Source organism: Paramisgurnus dabryanus, chromosome 11 (assembly GCF_030506205.2).
Source record: "Paramisgurnus dabryanus chromosome 11, PD_genome_1.1, whole genome shotgun sequence".
In the NCBI taxonomy this organism is placed as follows: domain Eukaryota; kingdom Metazoa; phylum Chordata; class Actinopteri; order Cypriniformes; family Cobitidae; genus Paramisgurnus; species Paramisgurnus dabryanus.
The window spans coordinates 205,636-228,981 of record NC_133347.1 but is presented as its reverse complement, the minus strand read 5'-3'; the positions used below and the strand labels follow the sequence as shown (position 1 = coordinate 228,981).

At 37.2% G+C, this 23,346-nt stretch overlaps 1 long non-coding RNA gene across 1 annotated transcript in view; it reads right to left on the bottom strand.

Moving 5' to 3' along the window:
• Positions 1-15,206, bottom strand: part of LOC135730343 (uncharacterized) — a 72,248-nt gene extending 57,042 nt beyond the window's left edge. The window contains exon 1 of the long non-coding RNA XR_010525952.2: positions 14,569-15,206. This is a non-coding gene — a long non-coding RNA (uncharacterized lncRNA). The remainder of the gene's footprint in view (positions 1-14,568) is intronic.
• Between the last annotated feature and the right edge of the window lie 8,140 nt (positions 15,207-23,346).

Genomic DNA, 23,346 nt, shown 5'->3' with positions numbered 1-23,346 from the left:
ACAGCAGCATAGCGTACATTGTCCGGAAAGGTCATGCCAGATTAAAGAAGCTGTCCAAACAAAGTGGATTTGACTCCAGGATGAAAGTAACATGGTCTCGATGTCATGCAAATGTTCAAACCAGTATGACGTCTAACTGCAGGGGCAGGTTTGAACGAGCCGTTTTTATACTGTGTTGGACCCCTGTTCGCTTTCAGAACGGCCTTAATTCTACATGGCATTGATTCAACATGGTGCTGAAAGCATTCTTTAGAAATGATGGCCCATATTGATAGGATAGCGTCTTGCAGTTGATGGAGATTTGTGGGATGCACATCCAGAGCAGAAAGCTCCCGTTACACCGCATCACAAAGATGCTCTATTGGGTTGAGATCTGGTGACTGTGGGGGCCATTTTAGTACAGTTAACTTATTGTCATGTTCAAGAAACCAATTTGAAATGATTCGAGCTTTGTGACATGGTGCATTATCCTGCTGGAAGTAGTCATCAGAGGATGGGTACATGGTGGTCATAAAGGGATGGACATGGTCAGAAACAATGTTCAGGTAGGCCTTGGCATTTAAATGATGCCCAACTGGCACTAAGGGACCTAAAGTGTGCCAAGAAAACATCCCCCACACCATTACACCACCACCAGCAGCCTGCACAGTGGTAACAAGGCATGATGGATCCATGTTCTCATTCTGTTTACGCCAAATTCTGACTCTACCATCTGAATGTCTCAACAGAAATCGAGACTCATCAGACCAGGCAACATTTTTTCAGTCTTCAACTGTCCAATTTTGGTGAGCTTGTGCAAATTGTAGCCTCTTTTACCTTTTTATAGTGGAGATGAGTGGTACCCGGTGGTGTCTTCTGCTGCTGTAGCCCATCCGCCTCAAGGTTGTGTGTGTTGTGGCTTCACAAATGCTTTGCTGCATACCTCGGTTGTAACGAGTGATTATTTCAGTCAAAGTTGCTCTTCTATCAGCTTGAATCAGTCGGCCAATTCTCCTCTGACCTCTAGCATCAACAAGGCATTTTCACCCACAGGACTGCCGCATACTGGATGTTTTTCCCTTTTCACACCATTCTTTGTAAACCCTAGAAATGGTTGTGCGTAAAAATCCCAGTAACTGAGCAGATTGTGAAATACTCAGACCGGCCCGTCTGGCACAAGCAACCATGCCACGCTCAACCATTCCCATTCTGACATTCAGTTTGGAGTTCAGGAGATTGTCTTGACCAGGACCACACCCCTAAATGCATTGAAGCAACTTCCATGTGATTGGTTGATTAGATAATTGCATTAATGAGAAATTGAACAGGTGTTCCTAATAATCCTTTAGGTGAGTGTGTATCGCTTGCCATTAAACTTTGAGCTTTACAATTTTGCAGGTATTATTTATGCTCTAACAGCAACATTACACACTTACTTAATATCATGAAAAATGGCAGCTTTAAGTTTAGAAGTACTAAATACTAACTTTTCATATATTAAGTACAAAATTAGTAAAAAGTACACTTAACAAGTATACTAAAATAAAGCGTATTTGAGTTTAATTTTCACATTGGTATATCAATATGGAAGTGTTATATAAAGAAAACTGTATATAATATTCAATGTAAATATATATAAACATAAGTGTAATGACTTCTTTCTTTCTTTCTTCTTTCTTTTCTTTATGTGCAAATCTAATTCACATAACTCTGAATATATCCGGAGGCGATTGGCATTGTATTGAATGAGTGTTATATTGTGTAGGCTGATGTCAGATCTGCATGTGTTATTCTGATGAAATGTAATATTGTAATATTGTCTACACAGAGACCAAACAGACGTTTTGCACAGAGATGCTGTTGATATTACACTTAGAAATTTGCATTCATTCTTTTGGCACTTTCATCCAAAATGCATTTTGTCATATTTTTGTCCTCTTGGAATCACAACCTTTGTGTTGCTCTTCCATCTGAGAGTCAGCAACGGTACACAATTTCCAGACAAAACGTTGATTTATTGCCATTAATTTTTATAAACATCCACTGAACTTCAAACTGTGCAAAAGGTGAGGTATGTTATTGCTTTTCCGAGTCATCAGACTCACATATCCCCCTGGTGAACCAAAAATCCCATAGACTTTAAAGGAGGGAGCAGAGCCGTATCTAGAGACCAGAAGATAATTGTTGCTCGGAGGTAAACTCTTTTAAACAACCCCCCATAAGACCACAGCAATGCACCAGTAGTTTGGGTTACCGCTGTATGAAGTTCTGAATCCGAGAGCTTTAACGTGATCATGCAATCTTCACTGGATTCTTATTGGACTGTAATTCTCCATCCCACACGTTCGCCTGATAGCTGCCAATATCATGAATGTTTTCAGTCAAACATTGTGTATTTGGAGCTAAATTTTTCAATGTTTCTCACAGAGCGTTTCAATAAACTGTGAGACGAGCCATCGCTCGCAGATAAACCTGTGCGCTCTTACGCAGCTTGAATGCTTAACCAAACCCGAAGTGAATCTCCCGGAGTTGAAGGGCTTTGCGCGTTTCCATGGTATTTCGAAAGCAGCTGGGAGCAGAGCTTTAGAAGTGGACTGACATTTTCCGATTTCTCCTGTTTTTCTTCCAAGTGCTCTGCAGCCGAGCATCAGCAATAGCAATTAGTTTGGGGACCAGCGGAGAGAAAATGCGTAAACATATTTGAGCTCTGAAGTGCAAATGGATGAGCATCTCTGAAATGCAGAGTTGCACGACATCCCAAGATAGTTTAACAGCACTGAGCGCTTCAGCCACAACAAATATCCTTGATCTTTATTTTTTTAAGATTTATTACGACTACAAGCTTGGTCTACCTGTTTTCTATGTCTTAAACCCTGTTGTCTGGACCAGGAGGAAGTGATCTACGAGCTTTGTTGTTTTCCCTTACGGAATCTAAGAAGCTTTTTGCTTTTCCTCAACAGCTTTATAACTGTCGAGGTAACAGTGGATTTATACGAGCCAGACAAACATGCAAAACCTGCATTGGGGACAAGCCTGCTTTGTAGAGTAGTACAAGCTTTTATCTAGAACATAATAGAGCTCAGGCAAATCAAACATATATGGGTCAGTAACAATAGTTTTTTTTATCCGGAAACCTACACTGTAAAAAATTGCACTTAGATGCACAAGATGTTTTGATTTGACATATAAATGTGCTAAATGTTCATAGAAATGTAATATTTGTATTCATACTGTATTTGTTCTTTAATTTTTTTTTTTTAAATATAAATAAAAAATGACTATATGCCAAACACCTCTCAAGGGTTTTTCCGCCTTAAAAATCCCCATTTAATGAGATTTTAATGCCACTTTTTGCCTTAAGCCCCACAAAAACTATCAAACTGAATTTTACTTAAAAATTTAAAACATGTTTATCATAGCAGAGTTGGTGTCTGCAGGAAATTAACACCATTCAGTTATTTTATTGAATACATTTTTTATTGAATTGATAAACACGCATGGACAGGGGCGCTGCTAAGGATTTTGGGCCCCATGAAAATAATCTTGACAGGGCCCCCAACACAGCTGAGACTTTTTTCATATTAATTTTCATAAAATCATGCGCTTTTATGGTATTTTGACTTCCAATGGAGTGAGAAAATTTTACCTGAATTAAGTGTTTAAGAAAAAATAAATATTATTTCACAATTTTTTTTCACCCCATTGGCAGATCATTTTGTTTGTTTTGAGGACAATTTCACTTAAATTGTATATTAATTTGTCTTAAAACTAGACTTATTTACTTAGGTCATTTTGCTCATCAAGAAAAATCATCTTAATTTAAGAATTTTTTGATATTTCTACTGAAAACAAGACAAAAATACTAAGTAAGAAAGTCAATTGTTGCAGTGTTGAACGTTTAACTAAAACTGTGTATTGTTATTTTTTCCAGCGTTTTCTTGACCTAACATGGGCAGAAAATTGAGTTCCCTTATCATGCACTTTTAACACTAGAACGGCCACCGGCAGTCATTTTAACCGTAACATTTAAACTTATGCACTGCAAAAAATTATTTTCAAGAAAAAAAATTCTTAGTATTTTTTTTCTTGTTTTCAGTAAAATATCAAAAAATTCTTAAATAAAGATGCTTTTTCATGATGAGCAAAACGAACCAAGAAAATAATTCTAGTTTTTAGACCAAAAATATTACATTTATAGGATGTTGTGCATAAAACAAGCAAGAAAATCTGCTAATGGGGTAAGCAAATTTTTCTTGAATTTTTCTTGAATTTAGTGTTTAAGAAAAATGCTCAAGATTTTTTTGCTTACCCCATTGGCAGATTTTTTTGCTTGTTTTATGCACAAAATCACTTAAATTTTTGTCTAAAAACTAGATTAATTTTCTTGGGTCGTTTTGCTCATCATGAAAAAGCATCTTTATTTAAGTAATGTTAGATATTTTACTGAAAACAAGACAAAACTACTAAGAATTTTTTTCTTGAAAATCATTTTTTGCAGTGTGGTAATTATCTTTAACACTAGAACAAACAAGGCGTCATTTTGACCGTTTTGAAATTTGCATAGTCAATAACTTTGTCTAATAAATCATAAAGCCTTGCTGCTCCCTGACTTTTCCTAAAACTACATGCATTTTCATTCAAACTAGTTTAAATATTTATTGTGTGAATAAAAACAGACATATAATCATTTCTATCTATAATAGGGCTGTCACTTTTCGTTCGAAAATCGATTGCACAATCGATCGGACCAACCAAAAAAAGTTTCGAAAACGAAAATAGGCAATCGATTTTAACCAAATATGTACACTATTAATTTTAAAACAATTAAACAGTTAAAAATATAGATGTAACAAAACTCACAAACAAGCAGAAAAAGAAAATAAATAATTCCGAAAGTGCAGTAGGTGTGCGAAAGCTAGACAGAAAATACCCAGCAATTTTACGCACCTATAGTTTTACGCTTTCAATCGCTGCATCTAGTGTTTTGCAAAGAAAATGGAGGACAACGTCAATAAACCTGTGCAACACGAGAGAGCGTCGAAATTGTGACGTTACAGAAGATGAAGGAATTATGACAAGGAGCCACCCTTGCGAGCTGACAACCGCTTTTGTGATGGAAGATTGGCAGTACGAAATACGCAGCTGGCAACGAAGTACCCGAGTTTCCCTGGGACATCAGTGCGGTCGGAGTGCGTCTTCACAACAGATGGACATATAATGAATGAAAAGCGCTCTGCTCTTGACCCCTAAAATGTTGATCGACTTGTTTTCCTGACCAATAATTTGTAATGGCCCTATTCTTTTTGCGCATTTCATTATGCCTGCCTAGTGCCGCCTAAGTGTCGGTTACGTTTAATAAAAAAATACACAGCATGTTCTCAACTTCAAGTAAGTCTATTTAAAGTTTCATTTTTGAACAGTTGTTTGAAATGGATCGAATCATTATTTAAAATAATTTTTGAATTGCCTAAATCATAAAAGCAGCCGGTTGAAGCCCGCAGTAATGTTTTTCATTTATGGCAGCAGTCCACTCTGCATATTTTTTTAGAGAATGTTGCACTACTGTTGCTGTTTTTTATTCTGCACGAAACTTAATGACAATGAATAAGAAATATTGCTGACTTGTGCGTTTCAGGCGCTCTCTTTACATTTGTCTGTTATTTGGCGTTGAAAATGGAAACGTCTTTTTTAGACATGGAAAATCGATTTTACAATCGATTCAATGAACACTTATATATTAAAAATCGAAAATGATTTTTTCACAAAAGTGACAGCCCTAATCTATAACGTCCACAGGCAGTCATTTTGCGCTGTTTAAATTGAGTTTTGCCAAGTTGATATTCTGCCGGCGCTATAAGTGAAGTCAAGCTGTGTTGCCTGGATTATACAATTTGGGCAGACTGAACCATTTTATGATAATTGAGAGGGGGAAAAGGGGCCCACGGACGTTTGTGTTTCCTAAACAAATTAAAAAAAATTGATACCAGGAAACAGCAAATAGAATAAAGTTAATAATTTTTACTATTAAATATTTTTTAGCACCACAATTTTGGGGGCTTCTCTGGGCCCCCTCTTACTCGTGGGCCCTGAGAATCGTCATTGTTTACCCCCCCTTTACAGCACCCCTGCGCATGGATACAAAATGAGCGTCATTAACCAATAAATGAATCAGTTTGAATGAATTTGCAGATTAAAATGGCAGAAAAATATTATTCTTTATCAGCCTATCTAATAGGGATAGGAAGATTCCCAGATTCGCTCAGTGCATTGGCATAAAATGTTGCACTGATGCAACCGATGCATCTGTTTAAAGGCACACCACAGAACTTTTTGGCCACTAGAGGGTGCTAGACATGTATTTTTTACGTCTAGCGCCCCTAGAGGCCCTGTCGCAAAGGAAAAGAAGATAACTCTTTAGGTCACAAAGTGTGCCTTCCAGCATGTCATATGAATATAATTTCATGGGTTTAATTTTTTCCAAAGCCAAAAGGTGGTCACTTGGTTAAAGTTTATATTAAAAAAATTGCCTTAAAGGGGAATCGAACCCGGATCACCCATGTCATAGGTCACCATGGCGCCACAATGTCACATTATATAAATCTCTCTCTACACTCTCCAAGTAGCCTCCAGTTAAATCCACGTAAAAAATCGATGTTGCATCGTAGGCTATGCATCAAGATGCTTATTGCATCGGACTTGGTTATGGAGATGTGCCAGATTAACAAACAGCTTGCGACAGTGCAAACACCTCTTTGATGTAAAAAAAAAAAAACTGGTAACACTTTACAATAAGGTTCATTGGTTAACATTAGTTAATGTATTAACTAACATGAACAAACCATCAGAAATGCATTTGTTACAGTATTCATTAATCTTTGTTAATGTTAGTTAACAGAAATAAAGCTTTTAATTGTTTGTTCATGTTAGTTCACAGTGCATCAACTAACGTTAACAAGATTTTGATAAAGTATTAGTAATTGTTGAAATTAAAATGAACAAAGATTAATAAATGCTGTACAAGTGCAGTTGATTATTAGTTCACGTTAACTAATGTAGTTAACTAATGTTAACTACTGAACTGTTGTAAGGATTTACTAAAGACGTGCATTTAACAATTAGCCGTGCACACAGTTGCATTTGTAGGCGTTCAGATGCACAGTTTATGAGAGGAGGGTTTTTAAATTAATCTCAAAACATGATTTACTAAGGTTTGCGCCCGAATGATTTATGATTTATTGACTTTTCAGCTTTATTACATGTATCCAAGGACTTTGTCATCTGGGGACACTAAATTATTTTGCTGTTACAATAAAATATCAATACAAATTTACCTAAATTTAAAATACAACATTAACTCTTTCACCACCATTTACGAGATATCTCGTCAATTAAGAGAAAACACTTCCCCGCCAATGACGAGATTTTCCGTCTTTCCGCAATACCGCTATTATCCAACTTTCCTCAACTTTTTAAACCCGGAAGTATTGCCCTATGGCAAGCTGCTGCATGTCCATGTCTGTTTAAAAGATCGCTCTGAATGGGATCTCTATGAAAAGTCCATCACAAAAATTGAATTATCTCTGCAGAAACCTACCCATATTCAAAAAATGATTACAAAAGAACCACTGAAGGTAGGATGAAACGGTTTTTTTTTTTTGTTTGAAAGCAGAGGGTCTGTTCTTTCATTTGGTATATTGTATGTTTATATATTTAAAGAAGAACATTTTCTGGAAGGCATTAAACTTTGGTGAAAATCATGAAAAACGCTGGCGCTGGCTGGCAACTTTTTTTTAAAAACGCTGGCGGTGAAAGAGTTAAAAACAAGCAAACAATTCACAAATGTATACAAAGTTCTGAACTTTATGTCAACAGTCTCTTGAATCTATTGAGAATTTAAGGAGAAACATCTGACAACGCCTCATCTAATTGTTCATTAAAAACTAGCCAAAATAAATGACACAAGATTTTGTGTCTTTGTTCTTGTAAAAGTACCTGAAACACACAAACATCCACAGCTGAAGTAAAACCCAATTAAAGTCTGCGAACGAGAGAAAACACACTGATCTTTCATACAAAGTTTCCCTGTAAATAGCTGAGATGAAATCCATTCAGAACCTTCATCTCTGGTGATAAAGAGCCAGCGCTGCAGGCCCTCTGACATTTCAGGGGTGCAGAGGTGATAGGACCCTTCTCTGAGTTATTTTTTCAATGACGCTCCATCCATCAATTTCTAGGGAACGAATCAAATCAAATAAGTGCTGTGTGGGCAAAAAGCAAGAAGCAGTGGCGAGGGCACACGGCGCATTTTGATGAGAGAGAGAGAGAGAGGGGGGAAAGAGAGAGACCTCCTGAATTAGACATGAGAACGACGTTCCAGGTAAAATGTATAAAAAGATCTGCACTGTGTTCAGATGACAAACTCTCTCTCTCAGGAAAAGCAATGAGTGGATATATAGGCTTCCTATTCATATTCCAGACATAGCGTCCTGTTTGTTATTGTGTATGAAGTGTCTCCTACAATTTATATAAACATAGTTTTAGATCATAGTCTTGTCTGCTTTGCTCAAAATTAGATTGAAGAGCACCACAAAACCCTGACATCCTATATTAATTATTTATTCTGTTTACTCTTATTTGGATACACAGATTCTTTCCTAGAATTTCACATGCATTTTTATTTATCAGACATGCATCATTTATTCATGATTCATCTTTATATTATCTAGGTGGTTTTATTAAAATAATAATTCACAGAATTTTTTAAAAAAATGTGCTGATCGTTTATTTACCTTAATGCCATCCTAGGTGTGTATGACTTTCATTTTTTCAGATGAACACATTTAGAGTTATATTAAATATTATACCATGGTCTGTTTAAATACTCGATTCTGATTGGCTGGAAGGTGTGCATTAAAACCGTTTAATGCACAGGTAGTTCCAGTCAGTTTGATTACCGTTAGAAATTAATCCGCTACTCACATTAATTACAGCTTTAACTTGGCAATTAACCAAGGTATAAGCGGGATAATCCACGGCTAGCCATGCATTAAAGGGTTTTAATGCACTTTGCAGAGGCAACCACCCTCCGCTACGCGTCGGGTGGTTCTTCGCCTCTACATCGTGCATTAAAACCCTTTAATGCATGGCTAGCCGTGGATTAACCCTTACATATCCTGGCTCTTACTTTGCACAAAAAGTAAAAAAAATTAAGTCACATTTGGTGCAAAATATTTTTTTATAAGCTCCAATAAACCCTGTCTGTAAGCGCGTATAGGCCTCTGTCACCTTTCTACTCTGTAATATTGGCGCATTGCTTGCTACATCCCATCCTTGATTGGACTGTCCAAAAGATAAGCCATTTTACATAAAATACTTACATTTATTTGGCAGATCCTTTAATCCACACGAAATATACTCTTTTTTTTTCATTTCTGAACATATTTCAGTCTTTGAGATTCTCCTAACCGTCCTTTAGTCACAGTTCTTATACTACAAGCACCCCGAGGCGTCTGAAGTTCACAGGTCAGTCCCGTGGTGAGTTAGAGATGAGAACACCAGCTAACCATCTCAGCTTTTTTTAAATGAGATCCCTGCCCTCCATTTCCACCCAAGGTCCCTGAAACGTGGCCACCATGATGCTCGTGGGCAGACACGGCCACCGGGTTGCCGGTGACGTGCTGTGGGCAAAAGGTTCAATTACTTCAGTTGTCGTAGTGCAATAAATGACAAATTAAGTGGCTGGCGCTGCTTACTGCTGTGAAAGCATCGCACTGGAATACTAATGTGCAACTGTGTCTAAAGAGAAAGAAACCTCACTGAAAAAACAACATCCGCCAGCACGCCAAAACGTGACAGACGTTCATCTGCGTGCTGCCTGTTTTGACATTTCAGCAGTCACGTCAAGATTTTGAAAGTTTTATCAGTATGATTTAATATTGTAGCAATGAACTGCTCGGTTTAGATTAAACTGCTGGTTTGTGTCAAGTGTGTTATTAACGTCTCTCATCTTGATTTATTCAGACAATTTACTGTCTTGAAATTGGTGTTATGGAAGCATGCTGTAGTTTGACCTTGTGAGCACAATGTTTGGTCCTCCACAGCTTTATCGGTGGTTTGTAATTGTAAATAAGGGTGCAGTATGGGAAAATACAAGAAGTTCATTCCTCACTTTTGCTCTTATTTATTTTTGTGTTTCTGCTGGCTTTTTCAATTCACTGTCTTTGCATTTGTCAAACAATGGCCCATTACCCCTACGCTTAAACTGCTGAACACAAAATCCAGAATAACCTTCAGATTTTCAGAAGCAGACAGAAACATGATTTATAAAACCGTTTCAGTGTTTGAACCCAGATCATTTTTAACATAACTTTGCTTTTTTTTCTGGACAATAAGTTATACAAGAGCATGCACAGGGGTCATATTTTAAATCAGGATTTCTATGCTAAAATCTTAAATGAAAGTGGCCTTTAGGAGGCTGTCATTTGTTTCCATGCAGTAAAACAGTGTATTGTCAGATTCAGCATACATCACAACAGAGCTCCTTTCTCTTCACGTTTTCTTTGTTTTCTAATGAGTTTCCTGAGGATGTGTTGCTTTGTTTTTTCTGGTTGTATGATTTTTATGAGGCCTGAGGCGAATCATTGATTCACTGTCGGCACGGAGTCCCTTCTGCAGCCCTTAAGTCATAGCGACGCCAATGAATCAATGTTTTACCTAAGTGAATGTTGGAGGATTACCTTCAGGTCAGAGAGCTCATAAAAAGCCCACTCATGTAGATGGAGAATAATCACTTTGCTATGGCCTCCAACAATATGTTGTCATGCTTTATCAAGCTGTATCTATGGTGTACTTTTAATTATTGCGATGCCCGAAATTGGGTAAAATATGACATTTTGTGGACACTCTTTTGATTGCATTTTTATTTACACACAAAAACATATTAGCCACATTCAAAGCTTTTGCAAATGTTGAAATAATAACATAATAATAAAATAAATAAAATAATAATGATAGTGAGAATGATAATAACAACACAAACAACAACATGCAGTCACTGTTAAGAATTTGTTGTAGTTATGCAGCTGTTTGCCAGTAATATCATAGATTTAAATATTAGTTATATACTGGCAACAGTTTGTTTAAAGTTAAATGAACATTAAACATTAACAAGTCTTTGACTTTACAGAGTAAAATATAAAATGACAGTCTCATGCAAAGCATTTGGGAACCAGAAATCCTCATTGACCTTTTTCTGTTTTTTCCTTGGTTCCCAGAATGGTTTGCATGACGGTGTTGTTTTAGTTTTATTCTGTAAAGATAAAGACTTGTTAATGTTTAGTTTTAATTTAACTTTCAACAAACTGTTGCCAGTAAATAACACAAATGTAAGTCTACTGTAAGGTGCCAGTAATAATGTAACTTCTACAGAAAGTTTTTCCTCCTCCTCCTCCTCCTCCTCCTACTACTACTACTACTACTACTACTACTACTATTACTATTACTACTATTACTACTACTATTATTGCTGCTACTGCTACTATTACTATTACTACTACTACTACTACTTCTACTATAACTACTATTACTACTACTACTACTACTACAACCACAACTATTACTATTACTAATACTATTATTGCTGCTACTATTACTAATACTATAACTAATATTAATACTACTACTTCTACTATAACTACTATTACTATAACTACTATTACTACTACAACTACTACTACTACTACTTCTACCACCACTAATACTATTAGTACTACAACCACTACTACCACTACTATTACTATTATTATTATTACTTTTACGATTACTATTAAATTACTATTACTACTACTATTATTGCTGCTACTATAACTATTACTAATACTAATACTAATACTACTTCTACTACTACTACTACTTCTACTACTACTGCTACTATTACTGCTATTATTACTACTACTACTTCTACTACTACTACTTCTACTACTACTACCACTACCACCACTACAACTACCACTACTACTACCACCACAACTACTACTATTAATACTACTATTACCACTACCACTATGATTAGTACAATTAAAACTTCCATGACTTCTACTACTACTACTACTACTACTATTACTACTACTACTACTACTACTACTACTACTACTAAAATTACTTATACTGCTACTACCATTACTTCTACTACTACTACTACTACTACTACTACTACTACTACTACTACTACTACTACTACTCCTACACTATTACTACCCCTACTGCTATTACTACCATTACCACTACTACTACTACTACTACTACTACTACTACTACTACTACTACTACTACTACCACCACCATTACTACTACAATTACTGCTCCTGCTGCTACCAATAATAAGTATAACTGGCATTGTTATTTTATGAATATTAATCATTAACCAAACCAATGAAACAGATTTGCACTAAACTTTACGGTTGTCTATAAAAAGTGTTTGCAAGAAAAACGACTTTCCATTAACCGATGTGTGACTCAGCCATGTTATTCAACCATTAATGGTAAGGAAAGCCCTTATTTTTGGGAGCAGCAACTTATGGGATGTTTCTGGACTTTTATGCACGTCAGGTAAACTGTTTCAATTGCAGCTTTGCGATAGATTTTTTTCTGCAAATTGACTGAGAAACAACTTTTTTACAATATATAGATTTTGCTAAATTTCAATTCGCAATTTCAATTTGTGCAATTCGAAGGTTAATGGAAATGCAACTAGTAAGGTCTTACTCAGACTTGCAGCTATAACAGCTGGAAGTATGAGTGATTTTCATAAGATAACCAGGAATGATGTCTCGGCTTGTGAATCCGAGAGTTGTCGCGTCTGATTATGACAAGATGTGTCGTCTCAAAGCCATTTTTCTCCCGTAACAAGATTATAAGTCTCATTTCTAGTCGCTGTCAAAGAAACGTCATTTGTTTAGCGCTGCTGTTTCTACCTGCAATAACAGCGCAGGTTCATCAACATTGTCATGAAATTCACCAACGCCCGTGGTGCTTCTGTTTGGAGGATCAATTCTTGAGATTGATTGTATGGAGGATACATTAATCAAATGCACCGTAGGACCCCTCCGCAATGATAAATAAACCCTGCGCAAAGCTATCAATCTGCTTAGCCTTGCTGTATACGCTAGCAAGTGGACGTAGGCCAACAGATAAGGCAATTTCACAGACCTCCATTTACAGAGGACAATGAACGGCGAGTAGAAACACACAGTGACAAAACTGTATAATCCAGCTGCTATCATGTTGGGGTTGATGGAGAACAATGTACAATAAGTTGTCTGTAGCTAAGACCTCCTAATCAATTTCAGCGGAGAGAGAGAGAGAGAGGGACGTAAGACCGCTGATAGAGGGAAGTATATGGTCCTGAGAGGGCTTCCGGGTAAGCTGATCCTCCAGAATATGTGCCATCCCTCACCGCTGATAGAAGAGGCTTTAACATGGTGTAAAACCATCGCCTGGGGAAAGCTTGTGACACGCCTGGTTTTGATGAATTCTTTTGGCTTTTTTCTATCTCACCATCGCTTGTCATTTATTAACGACTCCCTTCGGTTAAGTGTTATTGTTGTTGCCGTGTGTGTCTTCTTGGAGTTTGTTTTTTTCCGACATTGATCGTTTTTGTAGCTTATCCATGCCTGTTTGTGGGTAAAATGACTGAAATATCTAAGTGCTTCCAGCCTCGCATATATTTTTGTGTATCAAAAACAAGTGCTTGTGTCTTTCCTTCATGTGTTGAATAATTCATACATTCACACCCAACACGCTTATTTCTGAGAATATGTATAAATGCAGAGCCTTTAAGCCATCAAGGTGTTACAGAGGATAAATCACCTTAATATTGGTAAAACTGCAAGCCTCATTTAAAATGAATAGAATAAATAACAAAAATATAATGTTTTACAGTCACATCCAGAGATTTATATTGAAGTTCAACATCTTCTTTTACTGGCCATTTGTTTCCAAATGTTTCAGAGCTCATTTTATAACTTCCTGCGGAAAATGGCCGTTTCTGTGTTACAAAAATTTGAACCTGGACCACACAACCAGTCATTAGTCGCACGGGTATATTTGAAGAGTTTGGTTTCACAACGCAATAAATCCATTTTGATTAATGTATTTTCTTGAAAGTTGAAAATCACAATTTTTTTGTTACAAATGTTCACATAGCATCTTTAGGTTATAAAAACATAAAAAATTCACATCCATAATTTGCTTTTCAAATATTTATTATAAAACAGATTTTTTTCCCACAAAATGCAATAATTTTAATTTTTCAAAATGTTATAAGTAAGGGATAATGTAGAGGCAGCCGGTAGTTATCAGGAAATAAGCCCTGACAGTGTGATCAGTCTTGTATCACACTGAAGGGGCTTATTTTGCGATAACTACAGGCTGCCTGTACATTATCCTGCTTATTACACGGCTACTTGCCACATAAGAAAAAAAACTGGACATGAATATGAATTTGAAACATTTTATTGGCATATTTGTTTTAAATTAACATTTTTATCCTTCCGCGAAACTTTGCACAGATGCATAAAATGATCGTAATACCCAGAGTCGTATAATAATAGAGTTACGACACTCACATAGACGTCCGTTGTAAGAATGGAATGCGGAAGTAAAAGCGTTTCATGTAGTGACCGGTAGTGACGCATAGTTCCAAACGCAGCACTGAAGCCCATTCATTTCAATGGCACCTGCTGGTAAATCGATGAAATTACCGTTTCTCTTTACATTTTCGGACATTTCATTAATATAGTCAACAGTGATATTTTATGAACTCTGCTGTAGGTAATGATTATCGTTAATAATAACTAGTAATTTTTTATATTTTAATGAGTTGTGTATAATGTGTGAATAATATAGATTTAATGGTTTAATATTTTATTACTGGTGGCCATCTACTTTATACTTATCTTTTTTATATATTACGAGTAACACTAGGGGGCAACAGCGACAAGCTAAATGCCTTATAAGAAAGTCACACTGCTTCACAATGCTGCTATGTGTTTCATTGTGTTTGGTAAGTAATACGAGTGATGTATCCTGGAAAATCATGTATGATTATATTAACATTTAATGTGAATTTAAAATATGAATTTAGTGTGTTTCTGTTATGCTTCACTGTTACAAATAACCGCGTTGGCGATCTTTTTTGTGATTTTAATATAGTAAAAGTGTAGGAATTATGTTTTAGCAGATTGATAGCCATTTATATAGCCATATTTTGGTACAAAAATAAAAGATAAACTGTGTTGCTGTAGTTGGTATAGATAACCACAGTTATATTTGGGTCACAATTAACTGTTTATCTTTATTAACTGATGTACTGTATTTCCATCACTCCCTAGTAAAAAAAAACGTTATAAACCCAGTAAGTATAGTGATCAATTCCCATTACAAGCTAATATTTACCTAAAATAGCTGAAAACCCATGCAAACAGATTGACAGCCCTGCTTGGTTTGGAACTGTAGAACGTTACATGAATCACTTGACCGCGCGGCGGCGAGATCAAAGCGTTTCGTAACTCTGTTATTATACGACTCTGGTAATACCTTATTAAGATCCTCTGCTTCATACTTGTCTGTCTCCATTTTTTCTCTTTTAGCCAGTCTTTGAGAAGTTTTAATGCCCATTCTGTATTTTTTTGTGTGTTGGCTTCGTAGCTGTCATGCTCTATTTTGTCAAGTTCAGTCTCAGTAAGCTCACTGTGTCTTGTCGTTGTTCGTTCTTCTATCCACTGTTTAAATGTTTTGTTTTTTTCCGTACATTTTAAAATTAATGTCAAAATTTTCCATTCTTAATTGTGGTTGTCCAGTGTTTGTCACAAGATGGCGCCAAACAGTAAACTTTATTGGCGCGGAGCGATTTTAATCGTACAAGTAGTACCGGCTATGCGTTATTACTTTGGAGCGGTTATTATTTGAAAAGAACGAACCTGCAAATGTCTCAACTGACCAATCAGAATCAAGCATTCCAGAGAGCCGTGTAATAAATCTATTAAATCAATATATAAAAGTGAATTCATCTTTGCCATGTTATATTCATTTAGTTGACTAGTGGTATACACTGATTAAAAATTGACATTAATGGCATTAATCAAAACACTTACTTTGTCATATTAAGAACACTGTCATTGCTGCTGATATCTTTGGGACGTCGTTGCTGAATTTTATTTTGACAGCAATCAGCTGTAAAATGTTTTGGTCCTGCTCAATTTTCATTGACTTCGAGTAAAATAATGGAAAGTTTTTCATAAGATCCCCTGGGGTCAATGTGTTAGCATGGCAGAAGCTTGATGCTGTCGTGTGAGAAAAAACAACAGTCGACATTTTTCCTTCGTCCGAGTGCCTCTCACGTAAAAATGATTCGATTTTGATGGCTTACGTTTCTTCCCTGCCACAGAAAAGCACCACAGGTTTATCAATGCCACTAGGATTCTGTGTGTATGCAAAGCGCCATTGTTGTTTACAATGCGTGGAATGGTGTGCTGTGATTGGTTAAGCAGATTTATTGCATTCTGCAGAGAAGGAGGACTGGCATTTTTCGCGTTTTGGGAAGAAAGGGAGAAAAGATGACAAAATAACAGTGGATATGGGATTTTGCCTAAAATGAAGAATTAACTTTTTAATACTGATTTTGGTGGTAACAACAAAAAAAACTCTTAATTTGTAGCAATAGCCCACAATACATTGTATGGGTCAACATTATTGATTTTTATGCCAAAAATCATAAGTAAAGATCATGTTCCATGAAGATATTTTTTATATTTCAATATAACAAAAATCTATTTATCATTAGTAATATGTGTTGCTAAGGACTTCTTTGGACAACTTTAAAGGTGCCATTTGTAATTATTGAGGTAAAAGATTTTAAAAAATTAGCTACACGCATCAAAAGAATGAGAAGAAATAAGGGCAAAGATCTCATTAAAAAAATGACAAGGTATAGTGCTGCAGAAATATCAATCTGAATTAGCATGCTAAATTACTAGCTACAGCCCGACTGGTGTTGTAATACCAGTTTCGACCATGGGAGGCGGTATGCGGGCCACGCACATAACCACCAGCCAAACTGCAATACACGAATAAATCGCATGTGTGGGAGTACAGCCCTCTACTACTACCGCTGCGTCCGAAAACGGCAGCTGACTTGTTGACTTAAGAGGCATGAAGGCAGCTCAGAGAAATGCAATTCGGACAGCCATGGATTCGGACATGCCTTGATGCCTTCCTGCCTTGCAATAGGGGTTTCGGACATATTTCAGTTCAGGGAAGGGAGCGGAAGAATGGCTAAAGCAAGAGACATTTACCACAACCATTTGATGCAGGGAACAACGCGCTCGGAATCACAAATAAAATATGATAAATAAAGTAACCGAACCAGAGTAAATACTGGCACTGCTTTTCATCGCTGGAGACAACTAATGGACATGAAAGAAATGAGGTTCGACTCCGAAATGACAACATTTCTTTTCGATTGGTAAGTAAGATGCTGTTAGTATTTCGCTAGAAGTTCACTTATAATAGGCATTGCGATAACCTATGCTCAGCTTGTACATGAACTACGGCTTTGTGCAGTAAATATGGCTCCATCTCAAAGCAGCTGATGGCGATTCACTTTTAATCAAGAAACCTTCCTCATTACGAGAAGCGCAATGACTATCGCATGCAAATTATCGCGCATCCTTAGCTGTTAGCGTTTAATAGTTCGCTCTACCCACGGATCCGATCCGGTTTTCACCCGTTATCTACCAAGCTGATGCTAAAATGTAACATTAGCTAAGAAGCTTGAAATGTCTTCGATTATAATGAACACCAAATGGACGCACGAAACGTAGCGGAAAACATTGCAATTTTAATGAGACCGAATGTTTTTTTTTGTGACTAATGATAACTTAGTTGCTAATGTAAATCAAACTTGATATATGGTGCTAAATTTGCAGCTGCTAAATTAAAATAGACCAACTCACTTTCTGGAGGTATACTGCCCCCGTCTGTTTGGAGTGTGGAGTATGAATTGATTTTTTTTTGGGCAGACATTTTAAATGGTCCCTTTAAAGGCGATTTTCTCTTCTTCTTTTTTTTGCCTCGTCAGATTCCAGTTTTTTTAAATTGTTGTATCTCAGCCAAACAAACCATACATCAATGGAAAGCTTATTTATTAAGTTTTTTGGTGATGTAAACATTTACAAGTTTCAAAGAAATAACCCTTATGACTGGTTTTGTGGTCCAGGGTCACATATTTTACATATATTTTATGGACTTTCATGCAAGAAATGGCATGGGGTAACATTCCCTGTTTTCCAGAGTGTTCTAGTTTCTCTCTCTTCCTCAGGGAAAAGCCTCCCAGCACACAAACAGTTCACCTCCTCTATCATTTTTGTGTGATTTTTTTGTGTCCCATGCAGCAGGTTGATGCCAAGAGCAAAAAAGTGCAAATAACATCTTTTCTTTTTCTCTGGCTTGATTCAGATGCTCTGCCCTTGCTTTGTCATTTTGGGGTGTTAAGGGTTAATGCATTAGTCATACTATACTGTATAGACCTGGAAAATAATGCACATGTACATAAAATCACAGAATTCATATAATCCATCAGTAAACAGTTTTTTAATCTGACTCCGCAGCTGTGGCAAAAATGGGATCAGATCTTATTTTATTGGTTATGGATTCTTTATTTTTTGTATGATATAATTGTAGCTGTAAATGAGTTGCCAGTTGCATAAAAAACAACATTTTATTCACAGTTTTTATTTTTTTTTATATGAGTTTAATGTGTGAGTAGTTCTGGTCTCTCCTGTTTAATGCACCTGGCTGAGTACATGCAGATTAAAAAACCCGTAAAGTCTCTTCTGCTTTTTATGACAACGATGTTGTCTTGTTTTTATTTCATTTTTTATCCCGCTGTCATTTACACTCAAGGATCCTGCTAAACCTTTATGCACTTGTAAAGACATTATAAAATCTCGATTCTGCCTGTCCGATAGCTTGTTTAACGTCCTAATTTTCCTACTTACAGAATTCAAGCTTTCTTTACGAATCTGTGAAGCTCTTTCTTTGCAAAATCAGATGTGTCCTCTTAAAACCTCGTAAAGTCCTCCGTCGCATAAATCCCAAGCTGAATTTCATTTTATATATGATTGAAGATCTGACATTCTGTCTAAGTCATGTTTTATGTTTGTTGTTCACCCTCAAAAGGTCGAATGTCGGGTGCCGTCCGCAGGTTGTGATGGGCGACGCTTTTATGAGGCGTGCCGAAGAACAGAGCACCTGGAAACAAGCGACGTCCAAAAGAAATATCTTATAAACGCTATTTATGAGCACTAGAGAGGGAACAAACTAAGAAAGATGGGGGGGATAGTGTTTAATCAGCCAAAGAAACAGCACAGGGTAATTTGTTTTCACAGATGAACAGAGTCATCGATTATTTCGACGGTCTTTTCTCATCAAGTTTTTTAAGCTTGTTAAGGGCACGGTTATATTTTATGTGGGTGCGCGTCGGCTTACGGTTAATAATATATCCCACAGACTTATTAAAGCTACTCAAAAATCATCCATTAGACATCTGCTATGGGCTAAACGGTCTGTGTAATCTTTGCTCAGTTTTGCAGAGTGCTATTAAGTGCTAATCAAAGCGTGCATTGGTGATAGTGATGCTGTGCGCTCTACAAAGCCACAGGTTTGCCTTCTTCATCTGATAAATGCCTGTGTGTGTTTTCTTGTCGAGTTCCCAGTAGATTTTGTGTAACCGAGCTGATGTTGCCACTGTTAACCCTTTATAATGGACCTGCAGTCTCGTTCCAAGAAACCCATTGCAAGTTTGTGCTTCGTATTACTCTTAAAAACATAGTAGTGTTAAACCTGGGGAAAAGTTGCTTATTTGGCACTTTTCGACAGGAAAAATAATTAGAAGTGATTTGTCTTTACGGCTAATATCAGTTTGGCCGAAGGCGCTCGATTAAAGATCGGACGGGGTTGAGACGCTGAGCTCTTTAGCTCTGGTGTTTCTTTTGGCACCGAGTCGAAATGCTTTAGGGACATGAAATATTTGGTAGTGACCGACTTCAAAGCTTCATGTATCATTCAGGATTATGTGGCATTTAGATTGAAATATTTAAGAGTGTGCTGTAAACAGCCAGTGCTTGAAAAACAGCATGCGAGAGTTTGGGGAAATCTATATAGGAGAAGAATATTGTACTTCACAGTAACGTGAGAATAAAGAGGAGAACTGGGGGTCATGTCATTAATAAAACCTTTAAACATAGACACACATGTCATTTTTTGACGAACTGGGGACTTCAATACTATTGAGTCCGTTGCATTCTCTTTCCTATTTTCGTACCATTTTCTTACCATTTTCGCGTCGGTTTAGGGTTAGATTTACATAATGACATCCCTACCCAAACCTATCCCTAACCCCAATGTCAGGCGACAACTGTTTAATTTCGCGTACCTAATAGTATTGAAGTCCCCAGTTCGTCAAAAAATGACGCGAAGGGTATACCCTCCGCGTAACATATTGACGCATGGTCAAGTGGCGTCAAATATTGACGCCATGGGATGAGGATGTGTTGTAAATGGCCACATATCATATAAACATATACATATATCTGAAAGCTGAATAAATAAGGACAATATTTGGCCGAGATACAACTATTTGAAAATCTGGAATCTGAGGGTGCAATATTGAGAAAATTGCCTTTGAAGTCTTTACAGAATGATACATTTATATTTTAAATATATTTACAGTATGAAATTGACAAAATATCTTCATGATCTTTACTTAATATCCTAATGATTTTTAGCGTTAAAAAATCTATAATTTTGACCCATGCAATGTATTGTTGGCTATTGCTACAAATATACCCATGCTAATTATGAATGGTTTTGTGGTCCAGGGTCACATATTTAAGAAAATAATAAAAAAAGAACAAACCCAGCTGTTGGGTTAAATTAACCCAGAAAAATGTTTATACTTGACCCAACAATGGGTTAAAGTATCCCAGCATAGGTTAAATTACAACCCAACAGGCTGGGTTCGTCCCTTCTTGACCCAACACTGGGTTGAAAAATATGCCGTCATAGGCCACACATTGCTCACATCGGACAATTTTGTTATAAAACATAGTTCTTAGTTTGACTTGGAGTACAGTACGTATCTAAATACCTTCAGGGTTTAGGTGGCTCATGGGAAAACTTCCTTAAGTTTTGCTTACTCAACGTTTTTACCTGAAAGACAGTTTATAGGTTAAACGTACAAAAGGACAAAGAGAGTATATGGGTTCAGCCAGAAAGCCAAACCCGATCCATAATTCTCATCTCATGCATAATAATTATACAAAGTCTTAAATCCAGAGCTCGATCAGCAATCATCAGCAAACAGGTCAGATGATCTACAACACCAAGGGCCATATGAGCATATATTTGCTTGCTTGGCAAATGCTGTGCTGAATGAACAGAGCTGCAGGACTGTTCTCAAAACATTTAGAGGTACTGTACATCATATTTCATTCAGTACATATTGTACAACCGAATGAACATAGCGTATTGGTTATACAGTATTCTTGTGCACCAGTGACTGCTCTGCAGGTTTGTGCAATGAGGTTTAACCTGTTAGTTTCTTCAGCTTGTATTTACCGTCTCCTGTATAGTTCAGTGCTACACCATTGTATTAGGGCGCACTCACACTATCCAAACCAAACTGCTCGGTTTGGTTAATTGCACCCTGGCCGGCTTGCAGGGGCAGCAGTGGTTCATGTAGGTTGTCTACAAATCGGAAAGTTGGTGGTTTAATCCCCAGCTCCACCTTACCAAGTGTTGAGGTGAGTTGTCCTTGAGCAAGACACATAACCCCAGCTGCTCCCGACGAGCTGGATGGCGCCTTGCATGGCTGACACAGCTGTTGGTGTATGAATGAGTAAATGGGTGAATGTGAGGTAATATGTAAAGCGCTTGGATGGCCATTGGTCTATGAAAGCGCTATATAAATGCAGTCCATTTACTATTTTTTTCTGAGGTGGGGTTGAGCGTGGTTCACTTGGGCTCAGGTGGGAAACGAGCAATGTGTTCACAAATCGCACCAGAACATGATTCAAAAAGAAAGACGTCAATTGCGCGACGACTCACCTGCCTTTGTAAAAACCTTCTGATGCACGCAGCACGGTTACGTAAATGTCCGAGCTGCACACGCGACACCAACTAAGCAATATGATAGGCATGTGAAAGGGCTGTGTGTCATCGAGCACCAAACGACTCCAGATACAAAGCACAGACTTAACATTTTGATGGGTTCCAGTGTTAAGAGAGCGCTTTACTTCCTGCTTTGTTTAAAACAATCGCATCCTAATGACAAAAGCGTGTCCGGGCTTGGATCAATAAAGTACAGTGTGAGTAGGGAGAGGGGACAATCGGGCAGGGGTTGGATACGGTTTGGATAGTGAGTGTGTCCTTAGTTCAAAAAAGGTCATTGATTCAAACCCAGGGAACACAGATACAGATGAAAAAATATATACCTTGTAAACAAAGGTCGCTTTGTGCATGTATAAATGTAAATGACTAGTAAGCATTCAGAACCAGGAATGTCCATTTCAGGGCCCTTTTTAGCCATTTTGACGCCCTGGGCGAAACCCCTATTGGCGCACCCCAAACAAGATCATACAAATTTACATGCAAAATTGCATACAAAAAAAAACAATCATGTGATTGTTGAACACTCAAAACTTAAATGCATTAAATTCAACAAAGTTATTTGCTTAAATTTGCCAGAATGAAAGATTCTGATATGTGAATATGAACTCAATTATCTCAAAAGGTTTCCCTTGCTGCTCTTTACATGAAATAAATGTCAACAGTTGACTCATTTGTGTATTTTTTATGTCAGCGACCGAATTTCAGGAAAGCCAAAGCCTGCTCTAATGTAAGCAAGCGTGGCTGATAGATGGGAACAGAGATTATAGAGACGTGGCCAGCCGCTAGATTCTTTGCTATGCTGAGTCACCTTTTCCCACACAGATCGGCAAAGGATTTAGGGTGGTGTGTGTTGTAACAGATGGGGAACTGACAGCTAAACACCCTTAGACAATGGAGGAAAAACCACAGGCTCCTGTTCCCATAGATATTGGCAAAGGATGCCTTTAGTGAGTGTGGAGTTCACTGTAGACGAAGAAAAACAAAGCCAAACTTTCTAAAGCGCACATAGCAATAAGCTCTGGGGCGGATTTGTAACGGAACCGCTCTGAAGTCGGCAGCTCCGGTCTGGATCCGTTGCGGATCCGGCCTGGAGCTTATTGCTAGCAGTAAGACACACCAAAGTTATTTTCCATGAAGAAA